Genomic DNA, 17,678 nt, shown 5'->3' on the forward strand with positions numbered 1-17,678 from the left:
AATAACATGGTCATTTCAGATTCATCTCCATAAAGACCCAGGGGGAAATCCTGTTCCCATAAGTCAATGGGCATTTTGCCATTCACTTCAGTGAGGCCAGGATTTCACCCCAAGATTTTCAAAACTCAGGAGCCTAAAATTAGACTCCCAAATTGTACTTAAAAGTCTAGATAAGTGGAACTCAATTTTTCCAAAGTACTGAGCCCTCACTGACCTCAGTGGGAGCCTGCTGAGTACTCAGCACTTTTGAAAAACAGGCTGCTTATTTGGGAGCCTAACTATGGATGTTACTGTCTAAAAGCTAGGCTCCTGGTTTTGAAAATGTTACTAAAACTTTCAGTGAACAACACATCACCATGTGTTCTGTATATACTAACACAAGGCCTATAGTTTCCATAACTATACACCTACACCTGCATCTGCTGTTTTCTCCAAATGCATGGAACAAAAGCACTCTTCTAATCAGATTTAAATGAAGAGACCTTTCAGAACTAATGCTGTCGGGCTATGAATGATAGAGCACATCTCAGAATTTACCCTTAGTTAACCCCCCCACCCTCCATCAACAAAAAGGATGGGGGAGGACAGTGACATGTATTGCTCCCAACAAGAGTTCAGAATTGGAATAATTTCAGCCATTTTCCAGTTTTGAAGAAAATAATTGATCCAAAGTTGATACCCAATGTAATTCTTTTGTGGCTGTATTATAGGCTTGAAGGATTTTAATACAAAATAGTTGTGCAATTAGACACGTATTTGTAGTTTCAGTATTTATATTCCTAATGTGGTAGGGTAAAACCATATTGTATTGTATTATTTAAGAATTTAAGACTACATCTATCTTCCTTCAGTCTGTCTCCAAAAGGGGATGATAGACAAAATCCCTTGATAATCTTTCAAAGATTTGGTTTGCAGTCATATCTCCTTATGATATGATCTTACCAGATTTCACGAAGCAGAGCTGGATCTGATGATCAGTGCTTGAACAGGAAAGCTCTCAATATGACCCAGATACTGAAAGAAGTGGTGTTGGTAATTCAAGTAAGTAGCATTCCCCCCTTTGATTTAATGCAGAGCCATTACCAGATTGTGCTGCTGAAAGTGCTGGTTTTCAAAGGAAATGTAAAACAGAGGTGCTGGTCACTTCTGCTCATTAAAGATCATGTGGAACTGCTTACAAGAGAGTTAGCCCTGTTGGCTTTGCTGAATTTCAGTTTGGCTGATTATGTTCTGCTTATCTATCTAGAAACTACTATAGATAGGGTTTCAAAACATTACAATCCTAGGTTTTTCACATGCCTAATTTTCTAAGCCATGCAACTCTGGGAACTGAAATTTGTCATGTTTGGTTTCTGCTCCGAAGTGAGGCGTGTGTGAGAGACAGTAGCAGATTTGAGAAAGATTCTTCCAAACATTTTTGAGTTACAGGAGATGGAAAAAAATCTACACTTCTCCCATTGTAGAAATCTCTCATTACACTTTTATGAACTGCTGAGGCCCAGAATGACTGACATGTGAAGTTTAAACCTGACATGAATACTGGCACCTAAGTGACCATTCATGTGATCAAATGATCAGAGTCTCATACCCTTGCTCACTGTGAATAGCACTATGTCGTGCCACGGCCAGAACAGACCTTTGGTGGCATATGATGCTATCAGAACCTGGCTACACATGAACAAATTAGCCATGCAGTTGAACCTGCCCTTACTTCCTGCTGTTTTGAAAATAAGACCCCTGAATGCTGTTTTCAAGCATCACATTTCAGTGTGAGCCCTATGGTGCTGTTTCAGGTTCACAGCAAAGGCCTTCATCCACACCAGCCACGTGGCCAGAAGCTCCTGAGCTTCGACAGGATTCTTCTGTGACAGTTTGCCATTCTGGCAAAGTGTGCTCAGCACAGCCACAACTGACCTATATGAAAATAAGGGTTAGTGCTTGACGGGCACGGAGCAGGTTTTCCATTGCAACAGAATAATGGCCCGCAACAAGTCATCTCTGAAATTGTGAAGGCGTTTGGCAGGGTTTTAAATGTGCAAAACTGAAAACCAGAGACCACACCTTTAATGCCAACTCTGAAAGATGTTTAAAGCATCTGGTTACGCCAGTCTGGGACGCTAATCCCTGGAGATTTGAAGGTGTCTGGCAAAGAAACTCCTTTTGCTTCAGGCTTCATTTGAAAAAATAAAGTAATATTTCCAGTTTTGTAATAGGTCTTTGGCAGCTGCAGTGCATTGATTTACAGATTTACTCTGATTATAGGCTACAGCATGCATTGCAAATGCGGACTTTTGTGAACCTTTTCAATGGGGTTTTGAAGAGATGTGGGGCTTAATTCAGACCAGGTATAATTGAGTGAAACTCCCCTATATGGATGGAGTTGCCCCTGTTACACCAGATCTGAATTTGGCCCTTAAGCATAATATAAGGCTTAAGGCAGCCCTTGTTTGCACTCATGCAGTGCAGTGGGGTATGGCACAGAGATATGCATGGTTGCGGCCAAAATGAGGGTCAAATCAGACACCTAGTTTTTTTCAGATGTAAGACATATTTAAAATTACATCCTAGCCTTGATCTTTACACTGACTTTCCCACTGACAGCAGTAGGTGCATGAGCAAATCAAGGGGTAATAACATATTCTAATGTAGATAAACGTGGTAGTCTATGGACTGAGTTGAGTCCTTATTTGATTTTGTTCCTGCACTGTTCACACTGATCATGGTTTTTCCTCACAGTAATTGACTCTCTTACTGTCAGGCATACTCTCTGCCCATGCAATACCATCAGCATATTATGGCAATCTAAGGACAAAACTTAATTGCTGATGGTCAGTCTCTTGTTGTTTTTACTTTTATTTTTAACTAATTATTTCATCGGGAAACATGTATTTTTTTAGGGTTGTCAGTGAGCCAAATACAGCACCCTCTGTTCAGCTACAGGCTTGTTATTACATTCCAGTCTCTCTTGTCTTTCTTTAACCTGACTGCTTTGTAAGCAACTCGGGCAGGGATCTCGTTTGTGAAACACCTATGAGAAAATATTCAAAGGCACAAAGACAACTTAGGCACCCAATTCCCACTGACTTTCAATAAGAAATCCATGGTAACTGGATGTCTGTGCCTTTGAAAATCTCCTCCTTAGTGCACACCAGTCACTATAGATAAATCATAAGCAAACAAAAACTAAAAATGAAGGACCTATTTCTTTGTGCGGCCCATGCGGAGAACTCCCACTGGGGCAGCCAGGCATGGAAGGTTTGCAGGATCAGGCCACAAATGAGCAAAATCAGCTTCCCCTGGAAAAAAGTCAGATAACTGTATGAAACATGGTTTGGCGCTTCTGAAATCTGCAGCCACAGAAGAGGACAAAGGGACACCAGCGCTGTAATGTAATCATAACAGTTGCACTGGCTATAAACCATAAGATACTTGCTGTTGCAATACATATTTTTTTTGCTGTTGAAACTTGCCACGATAGGTTTTAAACGAGGAAGCATTCGCATATCCACTGTGCAGCAGCCGATCTCTGCCAACGTCTTTCCTATATTGAAATGTGGGGAGAGAATTGCTCCTAGGCCCCTTTGCCTTCCCTTTTCTTTCGTATTCGCTGATATGTCCCTAAATAATCGCCCCACCATCCCCTCAAAAATAGTAAAACTAACAAGACGTTTGCTGACATCACATAGTTCACTCTGCTTGTGTATTCTACCCCTTCCCACACCTTGTGTCTAGACTGTGAGCTCTTCAGGGACCATCTACTGCTCCATGTTTGTACAGCACCTAGCACAATGAGGCCTCACTCTTGGTTGGCCCTTAGGCACCACCGTAATATACATGATGAATAACGCAGGAAAGAATTGCAGAACTGTGATGATGCCACAAAATTTAGAAGATTTGAGGCGTATGATAAGGTATGAGCATAAAAGGTCACTTTGATGCTGAGAATTACATTAGATTATGAGAATTCCCTCTGAGATCTGCAAAACTGAGACTTCTGCTTCGATACTCTGCTCTTTTTAGGTATCCAGAATGTGCGGCTACACATTAGGCTCTCCTTGTGACCTATCAAAGGTTAAAGTGTCATGGGCATAATTAGTCACTATTTCAAAGTTGTTTCATGATTGTTTCTATTGAAGTCATGTAATAAGCCTAGATGAGAGTCGCACATGGCACATTTGCCCTTAAAATGTAAGATCACCAGAAGGAGAACATCAAGAAATTCTAGTAACCTCATAAGGGACAACACTAGATCCAAATGAGGATGGAGAGAAATATGGACTCCACATTTGCTAAGACCAGCATTGATGGGGAACCATGTCCAATCTTCCTTAGTTGCTAGGATGGTTGCCTTGGTGATGGGAGCTATGAAGAGGAAATAAAAATAAGGGCCACAGTGAATGTGCCAGTGGGTTGTTAATGGGGAAGATAGCGTTTCACCTCTAGGCCCTCAAATTCTGCCCATGTTTCTAGTGACCAGTAGTTATCGTCTGAAGATTGTTGGGAGGCCCAGGCACAGTATGTTGGAGGTTGCATCCAGTCCTTGGCAGAGTGGCTGCTTAGAAATATGTCAAAAACCCACCACAATTAGTAATAATTGGCACCCTTGGTGGTGTCAGGAAATAGGCCAAGGCATTCAGGCTCAGATTTACAGCCCAGTCTTAGCCAGACGTCCATTTTATGGTGACCTAAATAGTGGGTGCAAATAATTGTATTGCTAAAATGGAGGGCAGTGTCTGAAAATTCGGCCCTAAATGTGCATGGTAACTGGATAATCCTCTAACTTCTAGAAGTAAAAGTTGAAGAATATATCACGAGAATGTTTTTGTTGGCACTGCACCTATTTGGCGAAAAATTGACTCACCAGAATGTAAATCCAGCACCTTTGTGCAGTATTACATTTACTTAAAACATTGTGCCGATTATCTGATGAGAATTTGTTGTAAGGCATCCTCTGTTTTCCAGAGATGCTGAGCTGTCCACAGCTTCTCAATGAAAGAGAGAAGTTGCAGTAAGTTAGCAGCTTTGAAAATGAAACCGCCAGTTTTCACCATGAAAAAGTATTTCTCACTGTTTTACATTCTTTCTCAGTCTCATCTACAGTGTTGTCTCTGAACTGGATATATTTAATGCTGTAAATTAATCACCCTATAGTTACTTTTTCATTAGCCCGTGTGCTTTATAGTCTGACATTCCAGTAGGCAAAGTAACATTTAGTTTTTCTGAAATACTGTATTTCTGTGCTATTTTTGTACTGTTAATTTTAATTTTTATACTATTTTGCTCATTCTGAACAAAATCACTTCTCCTTAATATACAAATGTTCGAGTGACTTTATGGAGTGCATCACAGAAGAACTAAAGTCTAGCTGAAAGTACACTTACTATTATGGGCACGACTACTGCTCAGTACTAATTCCAGGAGTGAAAACAACCCTAACTGAATAAGTGACTACTTTGAATCAGCATAAAAAGAAAAATGGCATCACTCCTTCAGCTGACAAGAACCAGTACATAAATAACAGACTCTCAATTGCATGCTCTGTATTAAACTCACCGAGAGAAATTTCATGCAGTCCTGAAGGCTTTTGGCTTTTTAGTGGAAGCCTGCACTGGCTCTAATAGCTATTGCAGCCTCATTTGATGTATGTATTTTAGGTCCTGAGACTGCCTGGGTGGAATCCTGCACTTGTGCAGAGCCCCCTAAGCTTCACTAAGGCCCCACGTGTGCACTGGGATTTGCCTACCTGGAACAGCTGGCAGGCCCAGGGCTTTAGCTGTAATTCTTACGGCAGCTCCTTCTTGTCCTACTAAACCACAGAAATGGAGAATGTTCCTTTGAAAGGGAATGATGTGTTCTAGACTCCAAATATAACGTTCCATAACTCCAAGGATATCCAAAGGCCGTGGATATATATATAGGCCTTATAGATCCAAAATCTGACAAGAAACGTTTGCAGTCACTGATTTTTTTTCTACATTTTCATTGATTATTTTTAAATGTAAACATTCCCCTGTAGCACTCTGAACCCCAACAAGTCAGGGCCCCATTTCAGGAAAGTACTCAAAGACCAGTTTAATCCATCCCTATTTAGCACAGCACATAAGCACAAGCTTAACTTTATGCAAGGGTTAAAGTCCCATTAACTTCAATGGGAATGCTGTCCATAATAGGAATACTTAGCTAAATAGAGGCCTCACTGTATGAGAAGCTGAAAGTGAAATGGATTTTGAAACTGATCAGTCAATTTTCATTGCCCAGGATCAAAGAAATGCAAAAAGTTAATGACAAGGAATAATGCTGAAAAGTAAATTTTTTAAAAATTTCCTTTACTTTTAATCTAAAATATTATTAGTAAAACAAATAAAGACAATTCTGTAACATATGATCTTCAGGCTGACTAAAGACACCATCACTCCCACTCATAAATAAGGGGCTTGAGATGACTAAGGCTTTCATGGGATCCAACATATATTACTTAATGTGGGGAGGGGGGACTCACTAAGTGTAACTTCAGCTTATAAAGTGAAGTATTAATTCCAACTATTGCACAATTAGGAAATCTGGCCATACAGGACATATACAGGATGATTTTCTATGCCCACATCTGTAATGCTGAATTAATTTGTGTCCTTGAGGTAATGATATTAGCATAATTTGATGCAAAGAGTTAATCATGTATGGCATCACTGTGTTATAGTTGGGTGTCTTAATTTACCACTTTAAACAGTACACAAGGTTGTCCGGTTCAAGTCCCTGACTGCTGTGTATTTGAATTTCTGTGTGTGGTAAGTTGCTTCCCAAACTCACTGTTAGCTTTGAGTAGCCCTTTGCAATTGTTCTTTTTTTTTTTGGTCAAATTTATGGAATTATCCAGGACCACAGCCTGAAAGCGAGACGACTATATTTCTGAAAGAGCTCTTCGGAAATGCCATTTTGTGCCTGATTTTCAAAAGCGGACTGGAAGTTTAAACATGCTTTTGCACGTGCACCTGTGCTCTGGCATATGCTAATATATTTATCACAAGGGTGTGCGTGCAAATTGGCTTTGCATTTGGGCAAGCCATTATTCCAGGGCCATTGCATGGGTCCCCATGTGGCAATGTGTGACACTTGTGGCAATGTGTATGCAAAAATAGATATGCAGAGGTGTAGGCCTCTTGTTTTTAAAATCAGGCCTTCATACTCTAAGGAAACTTCAGATATTATATTTAGAGTAGGGAGCCAGGAGATCAGAGTTCCTGAGGTCTGTCCCTGCCTCAGTCACTGACTCACCCTGTGACTGTGGGCAAGTCACGTCATCTCTTTATTTCTGTTTCCCCACTTGTAAAACAGGGATAATGTCATTTACCTCACAGCATGGTGCTCTGTTAAAGTTTGTAGTGCACTTTGGGATCCCCCAGAGAAAAATGCTGTGTAAATGCTAAGTACTGTATTATTAGAATGAATTTTCCATGCTTTAAGGCTACAAGGACATTAGTGGCTATTTTAAAGTGATTTTAGCTAACAGCACAGCTGTAAAATGGATTTTATACCAATGCATTTCCAGGCACTTGGGATACCATCAGCATTAATAGATTTGCAACAACTACTAGTGGTTGATAAATAGTGTTAATTCCTATTTTTCTTCACAGAGAAAAGAAACCTAGCAATGAGTTAAGTGCCATTTTTGCTGTGTCAGTAATCCAAGCAGTTTAAATGTATATTTATTCTATGTCTGAAATAATGCAAACTATTCAGAATGCTATGAGAGCTATGAAAAACACAGGGCTTGGAAAACTGGCAGTTTTTGTGGTTTTGGGGTTTAGAGTAAAGTTTCACAACCAATCAGCCCAGAATAATGTCCGGTAAAGGCATTTCTGCTAGTTAGTCTATTTATTTATTTACTTTGGCATATTGAGCCCAGGCTGGAGATTTGGGGGGAGGTCAGTGAAGATACTCCAGTTCTGTCAAAGGGCTGAATCCTTTTAGCTTCCAATGGGAGCTGAAAGGTGCTCAGCACTTCGCAGGAGGTGCCAATCACTTGCTCAGGACTGAGGCTGAGGTCTGGGAGTTATGACTTGCTTTCCAAGGTAGCACTAAAAGTCCAATCAGCACATGCAGAGTGCCAGAGAAATTACATAGAAATAAAGAAACAGTCGATACTGGATCCTTTGGACACTTTACTTTGGCATCCTCTGGTTTCTGTGTGTCTCCTTCTCTGCCGGTGGCCCTGATCTCATCTGCCTTGGTTGAGATCCTCTCTTGCCTTGATATTATGCGGTTTTCCAACAATTTTCCCATTCTCAGCTCCCGGTCTGCCCCAGTGGGGATTTTTGAACCATTAACCCCTTTCTGATGCTTCCAGCCAAATACTTTTAAAGCAGGTATTGACCATTTTGTTGCCGTGTTTCCTCCAAACATGCTAATATAATAGAGAACACTGTGGCTAAGAGTGCCCTTTCGGATCCAGGTCCCACTACAAGAGCTGCACGTGTTGGAGGGGCTGAGTAGTAGAGCTGAGGTCAGCCCAGTGGATCTGAGGAGAGAATTTTACTTTTAGTGACGTTCGGCATGTTGTATGAATCGTTAAGGGGTGCCGTCTCCCCTTGTTCCAGCTGAATAACTTCAGCTGATTTTCAGGGGACTTCTGCCCAGGGATGGAGTGGAGAAAGGACCCTACAGACATCTCTTCTCTCCTTGGAAGGAACACTTCCACTGATGCGAATAGGAATTTAAAATATACCAGGCCAAATCTTGGTCCCTAAGCACAGCCTGCCTGCAGATCTAGGCGAGGTTAGTCCAGTGCATCACTGTGTGCCTGATATGTGAAGGCTGCGAAGGAACAGTATTAGTCTGCTGAGGCCTTCTGTGTGGCCTGACTGTGTTCTGCCCCAGTGCACAGAGCAGGAACCAGACCAGACCAGTTCTGCTTTGGGGTCTACTGTGGGCCTTAAATGGGCCAGAGGATTTGGCTCAAAATAAGAGGAGAACGGGGCCGCCTAAGGCTGGTCACAGACGTCGCTGAAATATGCAAACACCACAACGGACCGTTCTGCTGCACAGTGACGCTTTGCTGAGGGAAGTAGGTGGTATCTTCTAATAAATGTAGGGTGTGCTGAGGTTCCCTTTATTTGAATTACTGGATATAGATACCCGAAGTATCAAGCTAAGCTAAACTACTCGGTTTTGTTTCACAGGATTCTCGTCCGTGCTCCAAACTGCGGGTGAGGCCCCTATTCAAACAGCAATGCCTCTGGGAGATGTAGATCTCTCTCACCTACATAGTGCAGAATAATCACACCAGTTCAAGGGAGCTTTCGGGGAGCCTGCTTTGGTTAAGGTGACCTTCGTACAGGTTTTAATCAGGTCCATTCAATTCTGGGGGTTTGCTTCATTCAGTTTTTGCAACAGTTCGCAAACATTCCCAACCGGGATGTCTTTGCAAAGAAGGCACCAAAAAGTTTTAACAACTCTGACAAGTACATATGTCCCCCTCCCCCCCCGAGTTACTGAGCTCCTGGGCACCATCTGTTTGACCACACAACAAAAATGTAGAGGGGGCAGAGTGGGACTCCTACCTGCTTGTCCTGCTGCTGATTCTATGTGGACTAGTGGGATATCCTGTGTGACAGCAGCCAGCTACTCGCCAGAATCACATCCCAATACTGACGCATGCGTTCCAGCAGCACTGGGGCTGCGGGACCAGGTAGGCCCCCATGAGGATTTTGTTTTCAGGTTCAAGCAGGAAACAAAGTCTCAAGCCTTTCAAGTCTAGAGAAGGGGTGGGCCTTGCAGTGAGCAAGCAGGCCCTGGGAGCAAGGGTCAGCAGGTGACAGGCAAGCTGGCCAGCCAGGGCCCAGCAGGGCCCACCAGTGGCTGAATCAGAAAGACACTGAGGAAGGAAGAGCTGGAATGGGAAGGAGTGGCAATATTCTGAAAACGCTGCCACCTTGTGTCAGTTTTGGAGCTCTGAAAGCCTGCCTCACAAACTCCAGCACTGCGATGGTAACTGGAGCTCGCACCGCGAGCCAGGCAGTGCCCTGCTATGAAACAACCACTAGAAAGTGAGAGTTAATTGAATAGCTTGAGGTAGCGTGTGTGTCACGTTGCAGGCTAGCTAGCTAGTCACAGTAGTTACCTGTGTGGTCCCCATTACTGTAGTGCCTGAGCTCATCTATATAGTTGTATGTCAACGTACATAATACTCCACTAAATAAACCAACTACAACAGGGTCAAACAAAGCATTTATCTTTGGATCTTTAGTGTCTGTAGCAGGGCTGGATTCAGGTATGAGAAGAAACTGGAAATGTATGAATTCCATTGATAGCCAAGCCAGAAAAGCTCATTGCTATATGCACTTCAGGGGAGAGGCCAAAGGGTTTTGTTTTGATTTGCTGATTTCATTTTTTAGCCTAAAAGGTCAGTTTTTAACCTGAAAGCTCACACTCATCATTTATTTTACTCAGTGCCTAAACAGATTGTTCAGATCTGTATGTTTCCGTTGCAAACATTCTGTACTACATTAGTTTAATGGCACAGTCACTGTGAATTGCAAACTTCCTCCACTCCCCCCTGTGCTGATGAAACATGGCAACATAAGGAACATCTGTTCTGTTACCCTTTGCTGGAAATGGGAAACATCATATTGCATTTTTTGCTATTAGACTTATTTGGATGCCAGTGGGTTTTTTCTAAACACATCAAGGCAGCTGAATAACCTTAATTGAGTACCACTGAAAAAGCATGGTTTCATGCAAATACAGCTGCCAGCATAATTATTAGGACAATACTGAGGTTTATTCCTGAGATCTGTTCCAGTTCTATGGTTTTTCCATTGCTCTCTTGCTGCTGAATCTCATTATAAACATCTCCTCACAAACCAATCCACAGCTCTGTAACATAGTTAGACTGTAAACAAATTAAATCCTTAATTGTTGACATTAAGAATCCAAATAAACCTAACGATTACAATGTGTGCTGAACCTTTTATTTATATAGGAAATTAATCACCTCCTCCTCACTTGCAACACAAGTGCACTGAAACCAGTACCAGGAACTACCTCCAAACTGCTGTTTTATCAACAACTTTAAACAGCCCCCAAGATTTCTCTTACAGTTTAGTTAAAGGCAACTGATTTCTCTTATTTCTTTGGATGGTTGCTTGAGCCAGGTCTCCCTGCATTTGTAAACAGAGGCAATGTTCCCAGAATTAATTACCTTGGATTCATTCCTATTATGTGACCAAGCACACCACAGGCAGCAATTAATCAGAGTACATCCATGCAACTCTCTAGCCTACCCAGCACATAAGATCATTTCATTATTAAAACACACTGAGAGCTGAAGTTCATGGTACTACTCAAGGAGCCAGGTAAGGTAATACAGGCAACAGAATCTGGCCCATAGGTTTTTTCAGAATGCTAGGCACTTTGTGTATCTTAAAACCAACTGTGTGTTCATTAGTCATCACAAAACCACTAATACTGTACCTTGCTCTTAATCTTAACGAACCTCAATGAAAATGTAATGTCCCTCCTCCCCCCACTCAAAACTCTGTGCATGATGTGCCCTAAACATTCCAGAAATGGCATGTAACATTTCTCCTTTATTTGTTTGCTTTGGAGAAGTTAGGTGTAAATCAGGCTCCTAATGTAATCTAGCTTCAACCTTAACTACAGAGGGACTGTTGTCCCTCCCAGATTCATCAGCTTTTTATTTCTAGACACCTGGCAGGGTTCAAATCTACCTGAGCACTCATGAAATATGTTCAGTGTCAGTCTAATTGCTAGAAGACATCTGTTCATATCAAAAAAAACAAATGGATACACAGTCTCATGAGTAACAGTTTCTCTTTAAGAAAACCAGACTGTCAGAACAGCAGAAGTTTTGCAGGTCAGGATTGTGTTATATCAGCAGACCTTGTGTGGGGAAGTTTACACAGCACGTGCCTGTGCTGTCTGGCTCGCTCTATCATCTTCACAGCTAATAACTTTTATTCCAAATTTTAAAAGAAACAAAGGTTAGTGGGACAAATTTATCCCTGGTGTGGCTCCCCTGGAGTCAACAGAGTTGAAAAGTTTGGCCCTATATCTGCCTTTGGAAGAGTAAAGATAACAGCAATTTAGAAGGTGTTTAAAGGTTATTTTACCATTCACTGGATGGAGTGATTGTAGCTAATGATTGCATGCAACTGCTCAGAGTGTGCTGGGTGAGGTACTATCCATAGAGCTCTTCTTTAGGTCTGGGAAAGGTCTGTGGAGCTTGAAAGCTTGTGTCTTTTGCCAATAGAAGTTGGTCCAATAGAAGATACCACCTCACCCACCTTGTGTCTCTCATATCCTGGGACCAACATGGCTACAACAACACTACAAACAATTGAGTGTGCTAGTCACAAAGGACACAGGTCTAAGTTTTTGCTGTTCCTGAAACTTCCATCAGGTCTCTGTGTGTGTCTGTTTCTTTTTCTGTGTTTCTTGTAAATTGCGCAAAACCTCTATTTATCAGCAGAGATTACTCATCGCAGAATGGAGATTTATCCAGAACATTTTAAAATGGTGTGTGTCTGTGAATTTGAAGTAGTGCCACATTTGCTTTATCTTTATCCTGAACCTTTATCACATGTCCTTATGTTCCTGCACAGGTCTCCTGATTAACATGATATATTCTCTGCTAATCCATCAGATACATTTGTATGGGGTCCATGCCAGCTTCTTGCAATTAAAACTAAGACAGAACCTTCTTTAAACTGAAGCCATGACTGAATTTTCAGATGAGTTGATATGAACAGCGGGAAAAAGAACAGCACGCTTAACCAAAAGGAGCCTAAGATAATGAAAATAAAGAATGAGAACCATCATGTTGAAGAAAGTTTAATAATGAACAGTTTATTCAGTGTTTTGTTTGCTGTATTATATTTTATTTTAGTAAAGTTACATTAGTAATTTTTCAGAGGTTTGCAGATGTTTGGATGTTTTGTGCTTTGCTAAATGTGTTGAGGCTCTGATTTGTTATTAGTAAATATATGTAGTGTTTAGAGTGTGTTACTCCCAGGGCCCTAGCCTGTATCTATTCTGCATACAGGAGAAGCAGCACTTTCCCATTCAATACAGTGTTCTCCTCACAACCACATTTGGGTCACTATAAAATGCACAAGGACCTAAAACTTGTTGGTGTTAAAAACAGTGACCAAATGTTTTACAGATCAAAAAGGAAAGTGTCAACCCAGGCAGAGCAGACCCCCATGGGCCGAGACCCTAAACTAGTGGAGGATCACCACGTTTTAAGTCTTTCCATGATGATTCATGTCTTAAGGACAAAGACGAGGCCCTTGCTCTGTTTTAACCCAGGCAAACGCCATGTAATTTCCATGTGAGTTTGTCTGAGTTAGGACTGAATAAGGGGCTTCAGGATTTATTCCTTAAGACACGGTTATCTTACGATTTGCCTTACTTGCAAAAGCAGGGCACCTCCTTACTTCCCTCTTCCAACTACTTGTCCTAGGGCTCAGCGCACGATGGGTGACAGCAGTCTCCTCTGGGCTGCTTCTCCCTCTCCCAGGCGTGAGAGTGGGTAGGACTCTGCCCCCACAATGGACCAGTCACAACAGCTGGGCTGAGGCATAGGGGGAAGTAACCCACTGCTTGTGTAGACCAGTAAGAGATTGCTCTTCCTTTCCCCTTCCCCGGCCAAATGGGAGGGAACATGAAATGAATAACAATTCTCAGAACAGAGTTCCCATCCTGGCTTGCTTCTAGGACAGCAAAGCTGCACATAGCCTCTTACTCAGGGCTATTTGGTAAATCACAATCTAGCCCAGAGTTAAGAATATTATGTCTGTTGCTTTTTATTCCCTTTGAATTTCTGTCTAGTTTTCCTATTAGAACCTGATGCTAGTTTCTCAGGCAAGTTCTGTTATTAGTTTATTGTAGAAAGACAGGGTTGTCTATTCGTTAGGGCAAGTGACTGCATCAGATCTTTTGGATTCTTCTAGTCTCACACCATGGGACCCCAAGCAAGCCCCCCAATCTGTCCTCCCTTACATTTTCTCCACAATGGGTACAATTATAATAGTGAATAACATCAGGGGTTTGGAGAGACTTCAGTAATGGCTGTGAAATGAAAAGTGCTAGAGAAAATAACGTGGGAAAAATCAATAAAAACATTTTTTTTAAATCACGCATCCACAGTACAAGTGAGAAGCATAGATTTTCTTCTCACTCATTTTGTCACTTCTTTAGTTTCTGTTTTTTCTTGATGCCCTTATTTTTCCCTCTTTCTTAATTTCTCCACTTAGTTAACTAAGCTTTTTCTAGGCTTGCAAACTTTTGGTTTCATAAGGTGAACTTGTTTACCAGGCAAGTTTTCCCAAACTCTCCCACTGCCAGTAATTAAGGGATTATCATCATTACATCATGGTGGAGATATTCAATATTAGTGCTCAGGCTGAACGTACCTACGTTGATTTCTATTCATTGACGCTCAGTAGGCTGTGGCTGAACTCTGCTCTAAATCAGTACAATGTCATGAATGTCAGCTTTCTTACAATGGGTGCTTTTGTATTTCAGAAGCTTTTGGTACCTTAATCCGACCAGATGCAAGCAACACATTCAACAGACTACAGGTACAACTTAAGCAGCTGCATTAAAAAACAAAACATCATAAAATGAAGTTAATATGGCAGTTTAAATTGTTTAATAAGCTGTGGGCCAGATCATCAGGCATGGTAAAACAGCAACAGAGCTTAGTGCTCTCCTTTTCACTGTACAGCCTGTTCTTCCCATGCTGTGTTAGAGCAGCCTAAGGGCTGTTCTAACTTACACTTGCTTGCAATACACACAAGGGGCCAAAACGTATGCCAGGATCATCTGACTATCTTGACCATGCCCTCTTTTCTCTACTAAACTGGTAGCAGAGAAGGTGTGTGGTTAGGGTTAAGGTTAGTGGTATAGCATCAACTCCAAAGTTCTCCAGCTGTGCAGCACAGCGCAGCCATACCAGATGTGAGGATATGGCCATGGAAATACAGGGCAACCCCCCACCTCTGTGTCAGAGGGTTTGCTTGATGAGAAAAAAGCAACTGCAGGAATCTCTGATTTCATTGCCACGGGGCACGTGAGGCACACAGCCCACAGGAGCTGTGAACCTCATTGCCACGTGTGTTTTCCCACAATTTGCCTTAAGTGTCACTTCACTAAAGCATCTTTTCTATTGCTTGCGAAATCCTGAGGTAACAATGCCACTGTCTCTCCATCACAGTCCTGTGTGTGAGAGGTGAGAAGCAGTGTCTTTTTTCAGCTTGGTTTACCCTTCACCTGATGCAATTAAACTGGCAATAAAAACCCTCAGGGCCTGACCCTACCCGTTGAAGTCAATAGCAAAGCTCCACTTGACTGCTGTAGGAGCAGGATCCAACCTTCCATCTTCCTTGGGTTTTGAATTGTTGAGCTAATCTACTAAAAAGATGGACTCCTTCTTTGCTCTCAGAGAGGGCCTGACCTGTTTCCACTGCAGACAGTTACAAATCCCCCCTTGACTTCAGTAACGTGGAGGAAGGAGAATTCTCCTTTGCTAAACGTACACTGCTCAAGTTCTGTATAAACACGTGTAAAACACTGTGTTCATAGGGTGTCAAAAGAGTTATGCATATGGTTAAAGTCAATAGAGCTACACACCATCTGAGGATCTGGCTTGCAGTTTACATAGTGAAATAACCCATGAGACCTATGTATTACGTATATATGCATAATATATGGCCCTCAAGGACTGGGTATTACACACATACATATAATCTCTAGCATTTCCACCAGGCTCTGTGTTTTGTTTCTGCCTTTCTGCCATAGCTGGCTCATGCTTTCTATGCCATATTTTTATTTGCTTCCTGTTTCAAGACCAGCTGTGAATTGATGATAGCATCTTCGAGCTGCTGGACTTCCTCTTCTTGTCTTTAATCTCTTATGGTTTCAAAATGGCCACGCAGGTTTACAGTTGCCAACCACAGCAGTCAGATAGTAGCAGCTGGTAATCAAGCAGACTACGTGAGTGAGTTGTTAAAAACAAAAGCAGATCAGTTCTTTATGTTCCCTGAAAATGCAGCACAAAGATTTAGTGAGGTTGCAAAAGTAAGAATAACCTCTGAAATGCCTGGCATCTTACATGATCTAATCTTAGACATTTGTAGATGATACATCAGTTTCAGCTTGTCTCAACAGATGCTGCTAGAAAGTTGATAACTACCTATTTTACCTAAAAAGATTTCCATACTTCATGGCCCCATTTGGTTGGACTGTTAGTAGATTTTATACCACCAAAGCATGAACTAATTTCCCTAAATATGTAGACTCTCTGGAAAAGGAAAATACATTCTTTAGACAACACTTCTGCTCAAAGTCGGTGTAAACCCAGAGGTAATATGACGAGCCAATTTTTCAAAACCAAAGCCACAGGTGCTTATGCTACCTCTTTCTTTTCTTCTTCATGAAAATATGGTTTAACAGGGCACTGAGCCTGACTGAGCTGCAGACTGGATGTGCTGCAGGACTATTGTTCCTATAACTTGTTAGTTTTGTTAAAAGCTAAATGCCCTTTTTTGTATACAGGAGTTTCTTCCAAGAAACACAAAAGGTACGAAAAAGCCAGGAAATGCAGAAATGTTCAAGTCATGTGCTACACACCCAACCAAGTGGGAACACAGCCAACATCTTGAATAGCTGGAACATCAGCTTCATGTCAAGATTGTTAAGATAAGAGGAATCAATCAGAAATCATTGCAGCCATTATAAGCCAAGCAAGGCTATTTATAAGAGTCCATGGGTTTGCCTGAGGAGAGATTTAAGGGTTTAGAATATCAAAACTAACTAATTGCATGTCCTGAGGAATGCTTATATGTGCTAGAACTTTTATGCATATGATCTGTGTAACATAAAACGTTTGACCTTTACAACTACAGTAAAAAAGTGTGCATGAAATTTCAATAGGTGTTCAAGACCCTATGTAAATTACCTTAAGATAGACATATCAGAGGATCCACAGGTAAGAGAAACTCCACCTTTAACTTGATCATATTTTTTTATGGGAATTGTAGATCTGATTACTACAGAACTCTAACAGGATTCAGTGGGAACCTAACAGGGAGAAAAGCGGGTGGTTTCCCCAAAATCTCCATCCCTGATCTCTGAATCCAGCAGTAAATTCCCCAGGCAGCCTGGACATCCTCGTAGAGGAGTCAGGATTTTGAAGGAAATAACATTTTATTCTACCCAAATCTGAACTGCATGCATGAGGGGGAGCGGGTCATGAACTTTATGGGAAAAGAAGTATGGTGTTTCTCCTGCTTGTCACTAAACTATGGTTTATGCAGGGAAAAGTTTTGTTCTGGGAGATCCATCTTCAGCCTTCTCAATTACAGCTGCAATTAAGTTTGAAACCTGCTCTGCCAGCTCTGGGCTCAGTTGTGTCTTAAGGCAGCCCCATGTTAAGGGCAGAGGAGAGCCCCAGGGAGAACTGAGGGAGGAGTTCTGTCTCTGGAGGACAAGATGCATTCCTGAGTCCCTAGTGCACCCAGGGAATATGTGATGCTGCATATTGCCCCCAGCACCAGCCAGCACTGCTAGCTAGCATGTAAGGGGGTGAGGCCATTGGTCCACCTCCTTCTGCTTCCCAGAGGGTGCATAAATAAAGCAGGCCCTGCTTCACGCCAGAG

The 17,678-nt window shown here is 41.8% G+C and overlaps 2 long non-coding RNA genes across 2 annotated transcripts in view; both read left to right on the top strand.

Annotated features, from left to right (window-relative positions):
- LOC137147721 (uncharacterized) overlaps positions 1–17,678 on the top strand; it is a 67,113-nt gene that overhangs the window by 16,421 nt on the left and 33,014 nt on the right. Inside the window, exon 3 of the long non-coding RNA XR_010918308.1 lies at positions 14,545–14,600. This is a non-coding gene — a long non-coding RNA (uncharacterized lncRNA). The remainder of the gene's footprint in view (positions 1–14,544; positions 14,601–17,678) is intronic.
- Positions 11,269–12,930, top strand: LOC137147722 (uncharacterized). Its single transcript, XR_010918311.1, has 2 exons — positions 11,269–11,351; positions 12,621–12,930. It is a non-coding gene; the product is annotated as an uncharacterized lncRNA (long non-coding RNA).

This window comes from Emydura macquarii, unplaced genomic scaffold, assembly GCF_026122565.2.
Source record: "Emydura macquarii macquarii isolate MOO-44397 ecotype Brisbane River unplaced genomic scaffold, CSIRO-AGI_Emac_v2 contig_561, whole genome shotgun sequence".
Taxonomy (NCBI): Eukaryota; Metazoa; Chordata; order Testudines; family Chelidae; genus Emydura; species Emydura macquarii.